Source organism: Bos javanicus, chromosome 6, assembly GCF_032452875.1.
Source record: "Bos javanicus breed banteng chromosome 6, ARS-OSU_banteng_1.0, whole genome shotgun sequence".
NCBI lineage: Eukaryota > Metazoa > Chordata > Mammalia > Artiodactyla > Bovidae > Bos > Bos javanicus.
The window spans coordinates 59,375,699-59,398,417 of record NC_083873.1 but is presented as its reverse complement, the minus strand read 5'-3'; the positions used below and the strand labels follow the sequence as shown (position 1 = coordinate 59,398,417).

The following is a 22,719-nucleotide window of genomic DNA, read 5'->3' as shown; positions in this document are numbered from 1 at the left end:
TTTTTTGTATGTGAGAAATTATTTGCTATATTAGCACAGGGAATATAGTCAATATTTTATAACTATAAGAGTATATTATTTAAGAATTGTGAATCATTGTTTTACACCTGAAATTTATATAATATTGTAAATCAACTACACTCCCCACCAGAAGTAAAACAAGAGTTCTTTGCTACAAAAAAAAAAAAAAATCACCACATAATTTTTTTTCCCCACTTAAGGTTATTTAACACCACAAATCTTGAAAGATATTTGCTGACTTTCAACAAAGGGGAGATGACTGCAGATTCCTGCCCTCTGATGTGTATGCCTTGTGTATAGTCCCCTCCCCTTGAGTGTGGACCCAGTGAATATGACAGAGTATTATTCCTGCTATTAGATGACTAATCTGTGGCCTTTTGGTTAAACCAACAAAAAGATTATATTTGGTGTGTGTGTGTGTGACTCTTTGTGACCTTATGAACTGTGGCCTGCCAGGCTCCTCTGTCCATGGGATTCTCCAGGCAAGAATACTGGAGTGGGTTGCCATGCCCTCTTCCATGGTATCTCCCCAATCCAGGGATCAAACCTGTGTCTCCTGGGTCTGCTGCTTTGGCAAATGCACAACACCTAGATTTCAGCCTGCTAAGGCCTTGACCAGTTCAGTTCAGTCGCTCAGTCCTGTCCAACTCTTTGCAGTCCCATGGACTGCAGCACGCCAGGCTTCCCTGTCCATTACCAACTCCCAGAGCTTACTCAAACTCATGTCCATCGAGTCAGTGATGCCATCCAACCATCTCATCCTCTGTCGTCCCCTTCTCCTCCCGCCTTCCATCTTTCCCAGCATCAGGGTCTTTTCAAATGAGTTCAGTTCTTCACATCAGGTGGCCAAAGTACTGAAGTTTCAGCTTCAGCATCAGTCCTTCCAATGAATGTTCAGGACTGATTTCCTTTAGGATGGACTGGTTGGATCTCCTTGCAGTCCAAAGGACTCTCAATAGTCTTCTCCAACACCACAGTTCAAAAGCATCAATTCTGGTCAAGCATCAAGGCCTTGGCCAGAGGACCCAGCAAACTCAGACAAGACTCCTGACCCATGTGTGTTGTTTTAAACTACAAGTTTGTGATAATTTTTTATGCAGCAATACAACTAATATAGAGGAGATAAAATACGAGCCAACTTCCCTTAGATTCTCTCTTTCTCTTTTTTCAATTATGGTATTCAACATCTTACCCTGCTTTCTATTTTTTTTTTTTTCCAGCCATGCAGCATGCAAGATCCTAGTTTCCTGCTGCTGCTGCTGCTAAGTCGCTTCAGTCGTGTCTGACTCTGTGTGACCCCATAGACAGCAGCCCACCAGGCTCCCCTATCCCTGGGATTCTCCAGGCAAGAACACTGGAGTGGGTTGCCATTTTCTTCTCCAGTGCATAAAAGTGAAAAGTGAAAGTGAAATCGCTCAGTCATGTCTGACTCCTAGTGACGCCATGGACTGCAGCCTACCAGGCTCCTCCGTCTACGGGAGTTTCCTGACCAGGGATCAAACTCTTCCCCCCTGCAAAGGAAGCACAGAGTCCTAACTACTGGACCACCAGGAAATTCCCTCCCATCTTATCCATTTTTAAAGTGCAGTTCAGTAGTAAGTTTATTCACATTGTTGAGATCTCCAGAACTTTTTCATCTTGCAATTCTGAAACTCTATTCCGATTAAACAACTCCCCTTTTCTTCTCCTCACCCTCTAATAACCACCATTCTACCTTCTGTTTCTATGAATTTGACTACTTTGGATACCTCATTCAAGTGGAATCATACAATATTTGTCTTTTTGCAACTAGCACATTTCACCTAGCAAATTCCTCAAGTTTCACCCATGTTGTAGCATGCGACAGGATTTCTTTCCTTTTTAAGGCTAAATATTTTACTGTGCATATGAGACAGCAGGGAGCAAGGCACAACCTTTAAAAGAATGACAGAACCCGAGGACATGACATAAACTGGTTAGAACCAACTAAGTCCAAGATGGCAGACGAGTCGACTTCCACTAGACCCTGAGCCTCAGTATACACTCACTGTAACACATCAGGATACTAAATGACACACCCACAGGTGCCATGACAGTTCCAAGGCCACCATAAAAGGTCAAATAGTAGGTGGTGGCCCAGTTCTTGGAAATCCCCACCCCTTCCCTAAAATAGCTAGAATACTCCTCCCCACCTCTATAAAAACTGATGACCTGGTGCTTTCTGAGATGGCCACACTGCATCGATGGAGTGTGTATCTCCCTGAATAAACTTTCTTTCACTTTACTATGGTTCGATCTTGAATTCTTTTCTATTCTCAAAGCCAAGAACCCGCATGTGACAGAGGTCCCAAGGGCTTGACCATCCTCTTGTGCCCCACTTTCTTTCCTGCAGCATACCCACCGCATTTTGTTTATGTGTCCGTCTGTCGATAAATATTTAGTTTGCTTCCACCTCTTGACTATTGTAAATAATGGTGCAGTGAACATAGGTGTGTAAATATCTCTAGGAGATCCTGTTTTCAATTCTTTTGAATATATATCCAGAAGTTGGATTGCTGGATTATACAGTAGTTCTATTTTTAATTTTTTGAGAAACTACCATTATGTTTTCCATGACAGTTGCGACACTTTATATTCCCACCAATAGCACAGTGTTCAAATTTCTCCACATCTTCCCTAATGCTTGTTACTTTCTGGGGAGTTTGTTTGTTTGTTTTCTGTTTTGCTTTTTTGGTTGCCACATCCCTCAGCCTGCAGGATCCTAGTTGCCTAACCAGGTAGGAATCCCATGCTGCCTGGGATTCAGTTCAGTGGAAGCAGAACCACTGAACTGCCAGAGAATTCCTATTTTCTGTTTTTTTTAATAATGGCCATCCTAGTGGGTGTGAAGTGATATCTTACTCTTGTTTTGATTTGTATTTCCCTGGATTAGAGATGTTGAGAATCTTTTCATGTGTGTATTGCTTATTTTATATCACCTTTGGAGAAAGGTCTATTCAAATCCTTCACCCATTTTTAAATAAATAACTAATTTATTTATTTGGCTGTGCCAGGTCTTAGTTGGGGCACCCAGGATCTTTAATCTTCATTTCAGCATGTGGGATCTAGGTCCCTAACCAGGGATCGAACCTGGGCCTCCTGCATTGGGAGTGAAGAGTCCTAGCCACTGGATTACCAGGGAAGTCCCCTTTGCCCATTTTTTAATCAAGTGAGATTCTTTATTGTTGAGTTGTAGGAGTTCTTTATGGAGTCTGAATATTAACCACTTGTCAGATATTTGATTTACAAATATTATCTTTCATTTAGAAAGTTGTCTTTTTACTCCATTGACTGTGTCCTTTGAGGCATAAAAGTTTTAGTCTGAAGTAGTCCCATTTGTTTTGGAGAAGGAAATGGTAACCCACCCCAGTGTTTTTGCCTGAGAAACCCCATGGACAGGGGAGCCTGGCAAGCTGCAGTACATGGGGTCGCAAAATTGGACACAACTTAGAAACTAAACCACCATCACCCAGTCCCATTTGTTTATTTTGCCTTTATTGCTCGTGTGTTTGATGTCATATCCAAGAGACCACTCATTCCCAAGTCCAGTGTCATGAAAACTGACTCTTAAATCCCAAGCACGTTCTCCAGAGAATTCCCAAGCAGGCCAGTGGTTAGGACTCCACACTTTCACTGACGTGGCCCAGGTTAAGTCCCTGGTTGGGGAACTAAGATCCTGCAAGCCACGCAGCATGACAAAAAAAGAAAAACCGCACACACACAAAATGCTCTCCAGATTCAGATTTTTCAAACTACCTGTGATGAAAGCCAAGTTTTCTCTTTCCAATTCAATACTTTCGTAAAATAAAATAAAAGTTAATTACTAGAAGGTGAATTTAAAAAGAACGAAGACATCAAAAATGCAAGCTGGTATTTTTATAATTAAATGAAACAAATTATCCTGTCAAATTGCCATAAAACTTTATAAATGCTTGTCCTCAACTTCCATGATTATCTGGCTACATACCCATAATACTAGCTCAAGAATTCACTCCAGTCCACAGTGCACACTCTGAGACTTTTGAGTAGCACTCCTCCAGATCTTCCTCAATGGTATGATATGGCAAATAAAGTAAAATATCCACTGTGCCTTTATGTAGCCATAGTGCCTCTATCGCTTATACACAGAGCATCCCCAAAAAGTTAAGATTTCCTATTATCGCACAAGGGCAAGAATGCCTTCAACCTGACCGATCTTCACTGTGACAATGTACAGTGGTCTAAACGACTCCCCTCCATCACCAAAGTTAGTTAAAACAAGAACTCAAAAGAATAAAGAAAAGTGACTCTCACTGTATCCTAGTTCCCTGTAGCAGCCCAAACACCTTTATCCTCCATTCCCAACTTAGCCAACCAAAATCCTACAATTAGCAAAGAAGGATCCTTTTCAGTATGTAAAAGTAGGTGTAGAACTACTCAAAGAATTTTTACTTCTTTTACTTTATCTCAAGGTTTTAGGAGAGAAATCAACACAAGAGGTTAGAGGAAATGCTTCTGATTCTGTTGATGTCACCTCATCTCAGTAAGAAGAGCTGTGGAACTCATTATTATGGCAGTGCCACACCTGTCCTTTTTGCAACATGTGTCAATAGAGCTCAGGCATCTCAAATATACTGGGAGAAAGTCAATTTGACCCAATCCTGTATTTTGTAGAAAGAGACCAACACTTGCTATAAACAGACTCAGGAGTACCTACAAGGAGAACGTGTTCTTACAAAGACAAAGTGACTGTAAGTGTTACTGTGGAATCTGCCCTGAAGCTGAAAGATGGCACAAGAATAGGCTACTTTTGCTTGGATTGTATGTTTATTTGTAGTGGCTTATGGGGGTGAGGGTGGGGCTTCCCAGGTGGCTCTAATGGTAAAGAATCCACCTGCCAAGGCAGGAGATGAAAGAGACACGGGTTCGATCCCTGGTCTGGAAGATCCCCTGGAGTAGGAAATGGTGACCCACCCCAGTATTCTTGCCTGGAAAAATTCCATAGACAGAGGAGCCTGCTGGGCTATGGTCCTCCATGGGGTCGCAAAGAGTCAGACACGACTGAGGGACTGAGCAAACACACACATGGGGGCAAGGGTAGCTGATGCAGAATGTGATATTCCTCTGGGGTCAGGATTTAAGGTGGAGCAAGTAAGTCACTCTTCTAGGGGGTAAAATTTAAGTGGTGCCCAGAAACTCAGTAATCAGGATGAATATTATTTAATATAATATTTAAAAAATAAAACCTGGTGCAAAAACTCCCATAAAAAAACCCAAAATATCACAATGTTAAAGATAGGATCAATGTTGCTAAATTACTCTTGTTTCAGGCACCAGCATAGATAGGCATATCACTGCTTGGCACTACCACTGAACAAAGATTACCTGAAGACAGAGCTGCTTTTAGAAAACTATTTCTTTTTGGTTTTTCTGTTTTGTTTTTGTTTCTCAGGAAAATCTGAACAGTCATGATCAAAGCAACGTCTTGGAAGTCACCTCCACAATTCCCAGGATTAAGATGGCTGATCATTGACCTTTCTAACCTCTTCTTTTGAAAATCTCCTACAGAGAACTCCCTGGCGGTCCAGTGGCTGGGACTCTGCTTTCACTGCAGAGGCCCTAGTGTCAGTCTTTGATGGGGGCACTAAGTTCCCGCAAGCCACGCAGTGGGGCCAAAAAAGAAAAACCAGAAATATAAACCTCATCTTCAATAAAACTAGGAAATATTTGTATCCCCAAACCCCAATATAGGAAGACAAAAAGCAGGTGGAATGGTCAGCAGAATTTTGAAGAATACTCTCAAGAAGCAAGACTACCTCAGGAAAGATTGAAACCTGTAGTACCCTGGAAGGTAGTGGTAGGAATAGGGCACTGAAAGCAGTGAGTGGTGTCTGAAAAGACTGAAAAAGTTTTAGCGCTACAAGCCTCACTCTGTCAATCAGGACCACCCCTCCCCCACGCCCACAGTACTTTCTGGGTCGGGGGCGGGGGGTCGGGGGGGCGGAGGCTTTCTGGGGAGCAACAGGCGGGAAGAGGGCAGAGGTGAGGATTTAATGAAAATGAAAGTCTGCATTCTGAACTGAGATTCCCCAGTCCTCTTACCTCACTCTGTGCTACAGCTGCCAACAGCCAGCCTTATCCTTCCCTGCGGATTAAAGGCACTTTTTCTTGATAAACTAACTTGCTACAGAGAAAGTACCTACACACTGACATTTGGGGGACCACACCCTCACCCACAAGCTTGCTGGCTACCTCTTTAATCTAAAAATAAGCCCACAAAATGACAAAACCTACCCACTCACACAGAGCTTCCAGTCAGCTTTGCAGCCATTCATTTGAAAATCTGAACAAACATCCAAGGATCACCAGATCTTTGAGGAAAGTTTCCAACAGTACAGACAGAGACCAAAACAAATAAACCCAGAGCGGGTAAAGAAAAACCCAGAGGAACAGATAATGCAGAGGTAGCCAAACATTTCAAAAAAGTAAATTAACATTCTCAAGACGCTAAGATTTTGTATTCCTGAAATAAGACTGAAATTCTCTCAGGAAGGAAGGAAGGAAAGGGAGAGAGCAAAGGAAATGACACGGAGAAGGAAGAAACATTAGAAAACAAAAGGAGCTTTTGCAAATTAAAAATGAGGGTGAAGTAAAAAATATAAGAAAATTAAAAGGTTAAGCCAGGAAGTTCAACATTTAACCAAGAGTTAAATGGAACAAAATTATCAAGAAAACAGCACAAGAACATTTACCAGAAATAAAGCCCAAGTCTCCAGTTTAAGAGTATATTGACTATAGAGATATGGAATCCTTATGTTGTATACTTAATATAACTAATATAATGTTATGTGTCAATTATATCTCATTTTTTAAGGAAAAAAAGACCACATTGAGTGCCCATTATAATAAATTTTTAAAATAGCAACTCAAGTACATATGAACTTGAAATTTCAGAATGCAACGAGATATGATTCTAGAAGCTTTCAAAGGAAGATCACATACAAAAAATTGGAAATTAAACAGTATTAAATTTCTCAGCAACAATGGATGCTAGAAGACAATGGATAATTGTTGTCAAAATTCAGAATTAGAAAACAAATTTTTAACTTAGATATATTTAGGCATGCATAGTATCAAAATGTTTATCTTCTTTTTACCCTTGCTCCAGATGCTACTGGGGGATGCACTCCAGCAAAATAAAAGAGTAAACCAAGAAAGCGTAGGTCATCAGATTCAGAACTCTGGATTGTTCAAGGATGACTGCTGTGTGATAGGTCTAGAAAGAAATGAGTACAGATCCAAGGCTGGGGCCAGACTTCTCTCTAGGAGGGAGGTCTACATGGAGAGGAAATGGCAATGAAAGTGTGAAAAGTGGAATTCACAGTCACTTTACAGAGGAAGGAAGTGGAAGGAAATTCTTCAAACCTAGCTAGAAGTTCAAAGAAAACTAAGCAGAGGGGGGAAAAAAGGAGGGGTGGGGGAGGTTAATGTCATTATTCTATATTCAGGCTAAGAAGTAAACAGCATAAATGTGTAAAACGTATTAATAAGCTAGTGGTATTAAAAACTGGAAAATTAAGGAGGAATGTCATATTTTCCTAAATACAGAAAAACTTTTAGGCATAAAGATATGCTTTACAGTAACTAATTATAAAAGCAAATATTGAAAGCAATCTAAATGTCCAACAAGTGGGGAATAGTTAAATAAATTGTGACTTACCACTTCATGGAATTTAAATTAATAACATTACAATCATTGCTGCACAGCAACAATTCATTATAGAACCTGCCTTGAGAGCAGCTTAAGTTGAAAGAACAGAGAAGAGAATGAGAGTTGCTTGTGTGCTACTGATAGGGATAGAATAGGATAGTTATACAGGTAGTTGTAGAAGTCCCAGTAGGGAACTACAGATAGAGAGGGAAACTTAGGAAACTTTGGGAGACCACTGTAAGTTAATGATTACTCAAGCTTTTGGAAGGTGGAATTAAGCAGACTTGCTTAACTCTAAAGCCATAAATAAAAGTATGAGATATGCCCCAGGCCATTAGGTGAAAGAAAAATGTTACCACTCTTCTACTAATATGATAATCCTAGTTTGACCTCATAGGGTCAGACACTCTCCTGCCTGATATGAAGAAGCTAGTGATGTACAAGACTCAAGACTATGTCTACTTGAAGAAGGCTGTCTCTTTCCCTCCCCTTTGACTATAAAACTGTAGCCCACTTAATCCTTGGGGTGGGCTTCCCTCATAGCTCAGTCAGTAAAGAATCTGCCTGCAATGCAGGAGACTTGGGTTTGATTCCTGGATTGGGAGGATTCCCTGGAGAAGGAAATGGCAACCCACTCCAGTATTCTTGCCTGGAGAATCCCATGGACAGAGGAGACTGGCGGGCTACAGTCCATGTGGTCTCAAGAGTCGGACACGACTAAATGACTTTCACTTTCATTAATCCTTGGAGCAGAGCTCCCTCGCCTGCCTGCTTGCATCTCTTACAAGATTTATATTAATAACTCTGTTTCTTGCCTATCACTTTACCCCTCACTGAATTCCTTCTGCACTGAGACACAAAGAACCTGAGCCTCAATAAATCTAGAGAACAGATAAGTGATAAAAAGATTGTGGTTTCAAGCCCCAAATAGAGTTTTGGCTGGGTTTGAGTCCCAATCTGAGGTGAAGGGTTTTATTACTACTGTGAGAAACTAAAACCAAATGCCTACAGAAAGATCAATCAAGTAAATCCCCAAACAGGCAGCCTCAGAGCCCCCACGTGGCTAATATTCAGTATTGTCAGGAGGAAGTAGGAAACAGAAGGTAGATGTTTTGGTAAACCTGTATCTGATGGTTTTGGGAAGAAAGACAGGAGGGTTAGTAATACCATGATCTCAAAATTGTACCACCTGGAACAAGACAGATGGCAGGAGCAATGTCAGCCTACCTCAGGAGTGACCTCATTCACTGTGCAATGGGAAATCATTGGGGAAAGGTCTTGGATACATCCAAGATCAGAGGACTCACATTCCCCTTTTCCTAGGACCAGAACCTCAGCCAATCAAAAAAGCTACTCTTCATCCCTAGCAACTCCAGGCATGAAGTCCTGGCTGCTTCCTCATAGGATCAGTGAGGCAAGGAAGCAGGGACCCTGGGTAACCCTACTGATGACTACAAGCCCCAGAGGCTCCAAAGTCATCTGCCCCAACTCTTTGAGCCTTATGCAATATGACTGTTAGATGGCTTCAAGAGCACGGCCCTTTAGGGCTTGAAAAACTGAAAACCTTGGCCTACATTCCCCAACCCCACCCCCAAAACAAGACAAAAACACTCCATGAGTACAGGAGTCTGCATTACATTTTCTTGTCTTAGTTAAGACTGTTTTGAGATAGAAACTGCAGTCAGAAAGTAAAAGTTCACTGTAAGAATACAAGGGAAATCTGTTGAACCCGTAGGTTTGAAACATAGTGAGGGAACCAAGAATGCAAAGCTATCACAAACAAATCCAAATGCCCTCTTCGTCTCTAGTCTGTCTGTCCCTTTTGTCTTCCTTACATTCCTCCATCCCTCCCTTTCCCTCCCTGTCTCTCTCTCTGTGCCTTTCCTCCCTCCCCTCAAGGATTCTCCCTCTGTTCTCTCCTTGGGTGGGCTTCATCCTCTTCCCTCCCCCACCCACTGGCAAACCTGGAGAGGCAGTTTTGTCTCCTGCTCAGCTTGCTTTTTCTTAAGAGAAACATACCCCTTCCACACTTCCGCCTCCATTTTATTGAATAAAATTCTCTGTGGTTTACAAACGTCAAGTACTTCTGACTAATTTTGAACTTGCTGGCTCAATTGTCCTTCTCCAGCACCAGTCTGGCAAAAATCCCAGTCCTCAATCAATCCAATAGTTCATATTTTCCATTTGTGTGCCTGTGCTGCTATGAATACCTGGAGAAAACCAGCACCACTATGAATTCATGGTTTCTGGTCTCCACTGGGCTCTTATAACACTGTCCAGGAATTCTCTGACTCCCCCATCCTGTTCACACACCCATTTTCACAGATCTTCCTTACTCTTCTCCTCTCCAATCCTACCGCCTCTCCATCACTAGTACCAAATTTCCATGTTGATTACAATAGAAAGAAAATAGAAGTGGTAATAACAGTAGAGTGTGTGAGTGAGTGAAAGTTGCTCAGTTGTGTCCAACTCTTTGCGACCCCATGGACTGTACAGTCCATGGAATTCTCCAGGCCAGAATACTGGAATAGGTAGTCTTTCCCTTCTCCAGGGGATCTTCCCAACCCAGGGATGGAACCCAAGTCTCCTGCATTGCAGGCAGATTCTTTACCAGCTGAGCCACAAGGGAACCCCAATAATAGTAGAAGGTTGTTAGAAATAATAATAGAGGAGAAACATAATAAAAATAATAAAACTCTGTTAACTCTTATCAGCTAAACATTCTTTGATCTTCTTTTCCTATTAACAAGACAGACATCTCTTCCCTTACCTGAGGCTAATTGTTTTACAGTGCTCCTCCCTTATATATTATTATACTTGCTGAAGGCTCACCCCACCAGCTAACCTTTTTTTTTTTTTTTTGGCACCATGCATAGCTTGTGAGATTTTAATTCCTGGACCAGGGATCAAACCCAGGCGTTTGGCAGTGAGACCACAGAGTCCTAACCACTGAACTGCCAAGGAATTCCCAACATCCTTTAAAATTTTTAATTAATTTTTTTTTTTTTTTAAGAAAAGTATGTCTTAAACACAAACTATTTTAGCCTGTGTACTGGAGAGTATTGTGATGAACTAGACAGATATGGCTTCCCTCATGGCTCAGCTGGTAAAGAATCCACCTGCAATGTGGGAGACCTGGGTTCGATCCCTGGTCTGGGAAGATCCCCTGGAGAAGGGAAAGGCTACCCACTCCAACAGCCTGGAGAATTCCACGGACTGTATAGACCATGGGGTCGCAAAGAGTCAGGCACAACTGAGCTACTTTCACCTGTGAACTTTCCCAGAATTCAGACTTTGAGTTAAGAATTAAAATCTGATCTGTTACATAACAGGGAATACAGGGTGCTATGGAAATAGCAAAGAAATTTAATCTTACATAGGAAGTCAAATAAGATCTTGAGAAAGGTAAAATTGAAAGCTGCCACCTAAGGGCTGTATCAAAAGAGTTTAATAAGAAGGAAAAGGTTTAAATGCTCTGGAACTCTAACCAAAATCTTATCAGAGATTTCCATGAAACTGGACAAACTAATTCTAAAATTGATTTGGAAAAGAATAAGAAGACCCAAAACAATCTGAAGATGAATAAGATGGGGAAAGTTGTCTTGTCAAGTCCTATTTTTAAATTATAATAATTAAGACCTATGATCTTGGTACAGAAATAACATCAGAGCAATGAAACCCTCTGCATGCTGTGCTTTCCTACTCATCCTCAAGACACTACCTGACTGCAACTGCCCCTAGAGAATCTCTGACTGCCCCTCCCTCACCATCTTGACTAGGTTTCATTTTATGGTGCTTCCACGAGTAAGAAGTAAGCACTCTTACTTCTCCATCACAGAACTTAACACATTCTCTCCAATATCTGTCTCCCTATTAGGACAGAGACAATTACTCTTTTCCACTGTTGATCCTTAGCCTCCTAGCCTTCCTTTAAGGGAGGACTTAAAGTGCTACCTCGAAGGTGATATAAAGATACTATCCTGACCACACCTCACCAGTGTCTTAACTACTGTTGACTTTGCAGCCACTTTCCCTCCTTTATTGTAGATTTCATCAGTTCTGACCATAGTCATTTTCTCCTAAAGCCAGAAAATTTTCCAAATTTTGACATGTACACAGACATGTCAAAATCCATCACAAAAATTTTTATATATTTATTTATTTGGCTGCTCTAGGTCTTAGTTGTGGCAGGCAAGATCTTTAGTTGGAACATGTCGGATCTCGTTCCCTGACCAAGGATCAAACCCAGGCCCTCTGCATTGGGAGCTCAGAGTCTTAGCCACTGAACCACCAGGAAGTCCTCATCAAAAATTTGTCTTTGCAGTTTCTTGACATCCCAATGTTTGAACAGACTTCTTTTCTTCACCTCAGTCTCTCATTCAGAGGTTTATAAGTATACCTTTAAAATTATGAAATCAACCTTTCTGCTAAAGATATTAATGAGGATCATCCAAATGAAAACAGTCAGAGACTATTTATTCAGAGCTTGTAATGGCAAAGTAGTCAGTCACCATCACTTGCTTTTAGCAAGCAGGAAAACTTTATATATATATATACACATACACACACACACACATATATATATATACACACACACACATATATATATATATATGCTTTTCCATTTAGTTCATTACAGGATATGTAGTTCCCTGGGCTATACAGTAGGATCTTATTGTTTATATATTTTACATATAGTAGTCAGTTAGTTCAGCCGCTCAGTCGTGTCTGACTCTTTGCAATCCCATGGACTGCAGCACACCAGGCTTCCCTGTCCATCACCAACTCCTGGAGCTTGCTCAAACTCATGTCCATCGAGTCCGTGATTCCATCCAACCATATCATACTCTGTCATCCCCTTCTTCTCCTGCCTTCAGTCTTTGAAGGGTCTTTTCCAGTGAGTCGGTTCTGCACATCAGGTGGCCAAAGTATTGGAGTTTCAGCTTCAGCATCAAACCTTCCAATGTATTTTCAGAACCGATTTCCTTTAGGATTGACTGGTTGGATCTCCTTGCAATCCAAGGTACTCTCAAGAGTCTTCTCCAACACCACAGTTCAAAAGCATCAATTCTTTGGTGCTCAGCTTTCTTTACAGTCCAACTGTGTATCTGCTAATCCCATGCTCTTTATTTATCCCTTCCCTTTCCCTTCCCCCTTTGGTAACCATAAATTTGTCTTCTCTATCTGTGGGTCTGTTTCTGTTTTGTAATTAAGTTCATTTGTATCATTTTTTTAGATTCCACATATAAGTGATATCATATGATATTTGCTTTCTCTGACTTACTTCACTTAGTATAATAATCTTGAGGTGCATCCATGTTGCTACAAATGGCATTATTTCATTCTTTTTATGGCTGAGTAATATTCTGTTGTATCTATATATCATGTATTGTTTACTTATTTATCTATTGTTGAACATTTAGGTTGCTTCCATATCTTGGCTATTATAAATTGTGCTGCTATGAACACTGGGGTGTATATATCTTTTCAAATTAAAGTTTTCTCTGGATATATGTCCAATAAGTTCAGGGAGAGGTACCTGCCTAATGATGCCTACTGGAGGATGTTTTTAATTCAAACTAAATTGACTGTACTCTTTCTGGAGAGGACTCGAGTACGGTACGCTTTGTGTGCTTTTTGCCACAGTGTCCTGGCCAGAGGTCTTGTGCTTTCTATCTCTCATGTTCTCAACTTCATTATTGAAAACCCTAGTCAAATTTCAGCTCTCCCATACTAGGTGAATGTGAAGATTCTCACTTAACTCAAAAACAGCTGCTAAAGAACAGGTGATTATATTAGAGTCTATTTATATTTCTATGTAGAAAACAAACTTTTTTTCTCATTATGAAAGCAATGCATGCTTTCACCAACTGGAGTCTATAATTGCAAACAGCATAATACAAATTTTGTTAACTTAAAATTCTTTAAAAAAGAATTTATCAGAAATGTGTCAGAGTTGGTCACAGAATCAAAAGGAGAACTGAAGACATGAATACCTGAAAAGATAGCAGCAAGGGCAGCCCCTGGAACCTGGAACTAAATGACCAATACTTTCAAGGGCTGCCTTTCAACAAATATTCACTACACTATACACTACTGTACTCCAACTACACGCCTGGCACCACCCTGAGACCAGTACAATCAAACACTATCCTTGTCCTTCAAGGGAGGAAAAGGAAGAAGGTCAAGTAAGCCTTTACCAAAGAAGAAAGGCTTGAAACAGGTTTTAAGTTAGAGTTAGCTGGGTGATCAGGGAGACAACAGCAAGAATAATATGCAAAGATGCCAAAAATGATGGATGGCATATAGGGGAGACATAGTAGTTAGGGAGGCAGGGAAGGACACTGGAGGACTTTATGTGCAGTCCCTAAAACTGAAGAGAGACTTTGGGGGCTGTGGAGGTTGGGAGTCAGGAGAAGGGTGAGGAACTCAGTCTTGACCATACCTGGACAGGGATGGACCATACCTGGACAGTTGATGAAGATGCCTCTATCTGAAGCTTCAACCACACCAAATCACATGAGAGTCTAAATTTAAGATCAAATAAAGTTGGCCTAAGACTAGCTGGGTGGTGGAAAGTGAAAGTGTCAGTCGATGAGTCATGTCCAACTTTTTGTGACCCCGTGGACTGCCAGGCTCCTTTGTCCATGGAATTCTCCAGGCAAGGATATTGGAGTGGGTAGCCATTGCCTTCTCCAGGGTATCTTCCTCACCCAGGGATCGAACCCAGGTCTCCAATATTACAGGCAGATTCTTAACCATCTGAGCCACCAGGGAAGCCCAGCTTGGTGGTGGAATGATTCTAAACAGATCAAAAGACCCAGAGGTTTGATGTAAATTTGGTGAATAAGAATCAAAAATGTAAAAATCTGGACAGCAAAAACAAAAATGTTCTGAGTGAACACCAGAGACAAGAGCTTAATGCTCACAGATGGACTGTGTATAAATTGAGTCAGCTCCGCTTTAGAGCTAGAGATGTTGCAGACATCTTTTATGTCATGAAGCATTTAGACCTAACCATGGGTGATTAGGAAGAAAAGAGAGAAAATGGAGACATTTCACCGTTATTTTGAGTATTTACTAATACCAGGCATTGTGCTAGGAATTTTAAACACATTATATAATTTAATCTTCAAAATGATCTTATGAGACAGATACTATTATTTTTCTCTCTTTTATAGGGGAGGAAATTAAAACACAGAAATGCTAAGTAGTGAGTAAGCTATGGAAACAGGATTTGCTGGCTCTTTTTAACTTACCATGATGTGAAGAAAATAATCGGTTCTGAAATTTAGAAAGATCTGTCTAGTGACAGCATGAAAGGAATTCAGGAGAATAAAAGTATGGCCGGGGTGAGGGGGTAAGCAGAGAGGTATGAATGATGAGTGAAGGCAGGGAGCCTAATTAGGAGACTGCTGTGGCGTTCTGGAAAAGAGATGTTTAGGATCTAAGCAAGAGTGATTGCAGAAGGGATTAAAAAACAGAGTAGAGATTAGAGGATGGAAAAAAAAGGGAAAACAGAATTATCATTGACCTCGGTGATTTAGTGACCTCAATCCTAGCCCTGGGGACATGCCATAGCAGGGGGACTGGCTCTGTGCTCAGTGAGTGTGTGTGAGCAGCCAAGTGTTAGGAATCTCTGTGGCACTTTGGGCCAACTATTACAAGTGAAAGAGACTTGTCATTTTGTTGTCAACCTTCAGACACACATACAGGAAATGCAGACAGAGGCTGCGGGGAACAGCTTTTGAGATTGTGGGAGGAGAAACAGAAATGACATATCCTTGGGCACAGGTCCAGATAAACACTATGCTGAACCTCCAGTGTCTTCCTGCTTATCCATGGTAGAAGTTACAGAGGTAGTTATTATGGCAGTGGTAGCAGATCTTCAGCTTCAACAGTACATATTTGAACCAGGTTCCTTTGGAAATTCAGTGGTCAGGATTCCTGCACAGCTCACCAAGCAACCCAAAAACAGCAAATGGATCAGGCTCTCTGGTTTATTTGAGACCATTGTTCTCAGGCCTAAGTAAACCCTTGGGGATATTGGATATATCATGAGTAAGGAAACTCTTAGAAGAAAATAAACTGTCTCTTAACCACAGAATGGAAGCTCCAGCATTTAATTGGAATACTGGGGGGTGAGGGGTGGGGGGTGGGAGGGAAATGTGACTAGCTTAGTGGAACATCAATAAAAGGTTATATTTTAGGCAGAGAGAACAGCATGCACAAAATTCAGGGTTCAAAAGAAAACACTGATTTGAAACTAATTAAACTAATGATATCCTCCTACTTCCACAAGCAAGTTGTTCCTTCTCTTGTATTGTTTATCCTCATCAATAAATGAAGTATAAAATTGGAAGAGTGATGTCAGAAAAAAATTTGAAAGCTTAAGAGGGTTAGGTCATTTGAGGTCTTGCAAGACATGTTAACAAAAATGTCTGTTCATTGTCATCCATTGATTCTGGAAAATTCTGAGTCATTAGATTTCTGAATATTCTATTTCATTCTATTCTCTGCTTTTGAACCACTGCTAGAAATATATTAGGTCTTCTTGTTCTTTTCTGTATGTCTCAAATTTTTCTGTTTTGTTTCTTTAGCTCTTTACACCATATTCTGTGTATTTACCATATCGATTTAAGTTTCACAACTCTCTCCTTAGCTGGTTTAATCAGCTGTTAAACTTGTCCATATTTTTTTAAAATTCCAGATACTACATTTTTCTTTTCTAGAAATTCTATTTGTGACTTTCTCCTTCTCTTTCTTCTTCTCCTCCTCTTCCTTATTCTTCTTCCATAGAAGATTATTTTTAAAGCTCTTTGTCTTTTTCTAGTCATGTCTTTTTTTTGTTCTAATGCTTTCAATTCCTTATTATATGCCTTTATTATTTTAATGTACACTTCATTTATACTGTCTACTGAATAGCCTAGTTATTTGTGATTCTTGGGGATCTCATTTTGCTGATTATTGTTTCTCTCTTTATCAGTTGAGGCTAGTAGTTTCCCTGTGAGTTTTGTGTAGTAATCTCATGTTCAACTGGGCGTCGTCTCTGAGAATCCTTTGATGCCTAAGTTAAGAGTATGTACCTCCAGAGAAGTTTTTGTGTTTTCTAGAAACACACTAAAAGCAGGCCACTTTCTTCCATCAGCTTCACTGAGGTATAATTTACATACAATAAGATTCAGTAATCTAAAGTGTAGCATTCAATGAGTTTTGAATAATGTAAACAGTTTTGTAATAATCACCAAAATTAAGATATAGAATATTTCATAACCTCAGAAGGTTTACTTATGCCTCCTTTCAAGTCAATCTTCTTCCCCCACACCTGACACCCAAGCAACCACTGATGTGCTTTATTTTATTATTATTATTTTTTAAACTACTTTTTAAAATATATAATTTTATTTATTTATTTATTTTTGGCTGCACTGGATCGTCATTGCTGCGTGGGCTTTTCTCTGGTTGTGGTGAGAAGGGGGCCACTCTCCAGTTGTGGTGCCTGGGCTTCTCATTTCTGTGGCTTCTCCTGTAGCAGAGCATGAGCTCTAGGGACTCAAGGGCTTCAGAAGTTGTGGCTCATGGACTCTAGAGGACAGGCTCAATAGTTGTGGCACATGGTATGTGGGATCTTCCCAGATCAGGGACTGAACCCACGTCTCTTGCACTGGCGTGATTTTTTACCACTGAGTCACCAGGGAAGCCCCATTGATTTTTTTATGTCATTATTTTGTTTTAATGATATGACATGAGAATGAAGCTTCATTTTTTGCTTATGGATATACAACAGTTTCAGCACCATAAGTTGAAAAGATTCTAATTTTCTATTGAATATTGGAATATTGACCTTTGAATGTTGACCATGTATGTGTTGGTCTACTCCTGAACTCTCTAGTCTGTTCTATTTATCTATACATCTATCCTTATGGCAATATCACACTCTCTGGATTACTTTAGCTATAATAAATCTCAAAATCAGGTCTCATGAGCTCTTCCAACTTTGTTCTTTTACAAGATTGTTTTGGCTATTCTAGATCCTTTGCATTTCTTTATTAATTTAGAACTTGCTTGTCAGTTTCTACATAAAGTTTACTGAGGGACTTCCTTGGTGGTCCAGCAGTTAAGACTCTACACTTTCAACGCAGGGGGTATGGATATGGGTTCGATCTCTGGTTGGGAACTAAGAATCTGCATGCTGTGAGGCCAAAAGAAAAAAAGTTTGCTGAGATTTTGTTTGGTATAAGATTGAATCTATAGATCAATTTAGTGAGAGTTAAGTCTTAACAACATAGCTTTTTCTAATTTATTATGAACAAAGTATATCTATTTACTTAAACAATCTTCAGTTTTTCTTAGAACAATTTTTATAATTTTCAGAATACAAAATCTTGCACATATTTTGTTAAGCACAGAATCCTAACCACTGGACTGCCAGGGAATTCCCTTTCATGATTTTTATTTTATTGTAAATTATATTTAAATTTTTAAATTTCTAATTGATAATAAGAAATACAACTAATGTTTGTGTATTGACCTTATATCCTGAGAGCTTGTTGAAATCACCTATGTAGCTAGTACTTTTTTGTAGATTCCTTAGTATTTTCTGTATGGATGATTATGTTACTCAGAGATCACTTTTTATGTTAAATTCTAATTTGGAGTTCCTCGACAGATACTACCATATTAGTGGTACACATTCAAACTCCAGATCTAAGTGAAATCAGGTCAAGCTAGTAGTTATAAATTAAAAAAGAATGCTTCCTTTTTACTTTCCAGACCCCAGACCAAGACAGAGAAGCTTTCTTGTCCTTTCCCTATGCCAGAGGAATTTTTCTTACTTCACCTGTCACTTACAGTAGCCTTTGAAAGTCTTGGTTTTATTTACCGGACTTAATTCCAGCTCCCTACCTCCTGAGATGTCAAGTCCTTGTTAAAAACCTAAGCCCATTGTTAACATAGTGGGAAAACCACCTCTAACCTTAGGATAGGACTGCCTGACTGCTTGCTTGCTTACGGCTCTGGTTTTACCTTTGTTTTCGGCTCCCAACTATCAGTTATCCACTGATTGCTACATTACAAACAACAGTAAAACTAATGGCTTCATGCAGCTATGATTGATTGTATCTCACACTTCAGTGGGTTGAATGAGGGTTCTCCCTGCTCATTTTGCCTGGGGTCAATGATGAATCAGCTGGAGGGTCCAAAATGTTCTCACTTACATGATTAACAGTCAGTGCTGGCTATTGGTTTGTGCATTTCAGGGTTTTGTTTTTTTTGTTTTTGTTTTTGTTTTCCTTTCTGGCTGCGCTGAGTCTTTGTTGCTGCACACACGCTTTCCCGCTTTCCGTAGTTGTGGTGACCAGGGGCTATTCTCTAGTTGTGGTGCTTGGGTTTCTCATTGTGGTGGCTTCACTTATTGGAGAGCATGCGCTCTAGGCTTTCAAACTTCAGTAGTGGCAGTACAGGGCTCTAGTTGTGGTGAACAGGCTTAGTTGCCCTGTGGCATGGGATCTTCCTGGATCAAAGATCGAACCTGTGTCTCCTGAATTGGTAGGTGGATTTTTAACCACTGGACTGCCAGGGAAGTCCTATGTCTCAACTTCTCATCCTCTACTAGGTTAAACCAATTTTCTTACATGGCAGTCAGAGCAGTGTTAAAAAAGTACAAAAAGTATTATAAGATTTAAGACCTAACCTTGGAAGTTGTATAATACGTTTTTACTACATCCTATTGGTTACATGCAGAGAAGGCACTGGTGACCCACTCCAGTACTCCATACTGGAAAATCCCATGGACAGAGGAGCCTGGTAGGCTACAGTCCATGGGGTCGCTGAGAGTCGGACACAACTGAGCAACTTCACTTTCACTTTTCACTTTCATGCATTGGAGAAGGAAATGGCAACCCACTCCAGTGTCCTTGCCTGGAGAATCCCAGGGACGGCGGAGCCTGGTGGGCTGCCGTCTGTGGGGTCGCAGAGTCGGACACAACTGAAGCGACTTAGCAGCAGCAGCAGCATTGGTTACATGGCATTATATAACAGAATTTGACCAGTCTTTGTCCCTGGTTCCTAGGAGAGAGGCTGTAAATCCTTGGTACTTCTTAAGTACTAATGTTTTTGTTATTTGTGACTTCCTTGGATGCCATCTTAATCTATGTAAAAACTGATGTGTGTGTGCTCAGTCATGTCCAACCCTATGGACTGTAGCCTACCAGGCTCCTCTGTTCATGGGATTTCTCAGGCAAGAGTACTGGACTGGTTGCCATTTCCTACTCCAGGGAATCTTCCCAACCCAAGGATCAAACCTGCATCTCCTGTATTGGCAGGCAGATCCTTTACCACTGAGCCACCTGGGAAGCCCCATGTTAGTCTTATCTTTTATCTCATAGCAAATAATATCTTAGTCTATGCTGTGAGATAAAATGACTCAGGATGACACTTGGCACAAGAAAGACCCAACTATATGATTAAGTAAGAAGTTGGGACTTTGAGCCAGTGCAATCTCCAGAAAAGAGAGAGGGGCTGAACATTGAATTTAATCACAAGGCTAATGATTCAGTCAATCATGTTCACATAAAGAAACCACGGTGAAGATTCTAGACATCAAATCCCAGTTGAGCTTCCTGGTTGGTGAACACACTGATTTGCAAAAGAGGGTGAGACACCCTGCTTCTACAAGGAGAAGTTATGTAAGTGCTGTGTTCAGATCCCTCCCAGACTATGTCTTTTGTGTTTCTTCATTTGGCTGGTTCTGAATTGTATCCTTCATAACAAACTGTCATTGCAAGTATAGAGCTTTCTCGAATTTTATGAGTCATACTAATGAATTACTGAATCTGAGAGTTCATGGGAACCCTTCATATTTGTAACTAGTTGGTCAGAAATGCAGATGGCTGGAGGACCCCACTTGCAGCTGGTATCTAAAGCCAAGAGTAGTCTTTTGGAGATCACGACCTTTAAGCTGTGGATTCTGACCATAATGCCAAATAATTAGCATTAGAATTGAACTGTATTGAAGCACACCAGTTGGTGTCAGAAGACAAGAGCAGTCTAGGCATAAAGGGTGAGAGATAAGATCATATCTTGTATGCTGCTGCTGCTGCTAAGTCGCTTCAGTCGTGTCCAACTCTGTGCGACCCCATAGATGGCAGACCACCAGGCTCCCCCATCCCTGGGATTCTCCAGGCAAGAACACTGGAGTGGGTTGTCATTTCCTTCTCCAGTGCATGAAAGTGAAAAGTGATAGTGAAGTCACTCAGTCGTGTCCGACTCTGTGAGAACCCATGGACTATAGCCCACCAGGCTCCTCCGTCCATGAGATTTTCCAGGCAAGAGTACTGGAGTGGGGTGCCATTGCCTTCTCCGCATCTCTTGTATACACAGCAGCAAAATCACACTGCAAGGGAAAAAGCATACTGGGATAAGAGGAATTTATGGCCATTAAACTGCAGATCTTTACTTAAAAGAATGTTTGTTTTATTTTATCCAGCACTTCTAGATGTTTTACAGGAGGATTTTTCCAGTTATCAGTTCACAGTATTACCAAAGAAAGAATCTATCTTTATCAATTACTGTATAGTCTCAAGTGCGATAGAAGCTAACAAGGAAAGCCTGAAAAGAAAAACCCCGCCGGTAGCCCAGAAAGACTTATTTGAGAAAAATCGAGAGAATAGTTAGAGAAGATGATGGGATAGTAAGTACAGTTAAATGTATGAAAAGAGTGAATTATCTACGAGACTGGGATGGAGTGTTGACTTTGAGCTAAAAAAAAAAAAAAGTAGAAAATAAAGAAGATATATAGCCAAAACAAAAAGACTATAAAATATTCAAGGCCATAAATATACTTTCTGGAAAGAAAATCCCCACAAGAAAGATACTTCTCTATTCAGCAAAAAAAAAAAAAAAAGGGGGGGGTGGGTGGGGGAGAGAAATGATTCGAAATACTATCTTTTTGGACTTCCCTGGTGGTCCAGGGGTTAAGAATCCTCCTGCCAATACAGGGGACACTGGTTGCTGCAGGGCAACTAAGCCCGCATGCCACAACGGCTGAGGCCACGTGCTGCAATTCCTGAAGCCCACACGCTCTAGATCCTGTGGTCTACGAGAGAAGCCACTGCAAGGAGAAGCCCTCACACCACTAGAGAGCAGCCCCTGCTCACCACAACTAGAGAAAGCCATTATGCACGGCAATGCAGATCCAGCACAGCCAAAAACAAATGAATAATTAAGTTTTAAAAATCTGTGGGATAGGTCTGAGACACTGCCCGAGGTGGGGAAGGGTGAAGTATCACAGCATGCTGGCAAGGAGTGATTAGAGAAAAATAAAACTATTATCTGCTATACATCACTGAGTTTAGCCCATTTGATAAATTGATTAAATAAGCAATACTTTTTAAAAAATACTGTTTTACAAACAGAAATAAAAATTCACTGAAGACTGATATTCTTCACAATGTCATGTTTATACAGTGCTGTTCTTCAATTTAAAGTCACAGACACACAGTCAGTTAATCTATAATATAGGAAGCAAGAATATACAGTGGAGAAAAGACAATCACTTCAATAAGTAGTGCTGGGGAAACTGGACAGCTGCATGTAAAGGAATGAGATTAGAACATTTAGAAGTGAAGTCGCTCAGTTGTGTCCCACTCTTTGCGACCCCATGGACTGCAGCCTACAGGGCTCCTCTGTCCAGGGAATTTTCCAGGCAAGAGTACTGGAGTGGGTTGCCATTTCCTTCTCCAGGGGATCTTCCCAACCCAGGGATGGAACCCAGGTCTCCCGCATTGCAGGCAGATTCTTTACCGTCTGAGCCACCAGGGAAGCCCATTAGAACATTTATTCACACCATAAATAAAAAATTATATAAATCCAAAATGGATTAAAGACCTAAATGTAAAACCTGAAGCCATAGAACTCCTAGAGGAAAACATAGGCAGAACTCTGACATAAATTGGAGCAATATTTTTTTTTTGGATCTGTCTCTTAAGGCA

The 22,719-nt window shown here is 40.6% G+C and overlaps 1 pseudogene; it reads right to left on the bottom strand.

Annotated features, from left to right (window-relative positions):
• Nucleotides 1-22,719, bottom strand: part of LOC133249150 (nucleosome assembly protein 1-like 1) — a 36,831-nt pseudogene that overhangs the window by 3,777 nt on the left and 10,335 nt on the right.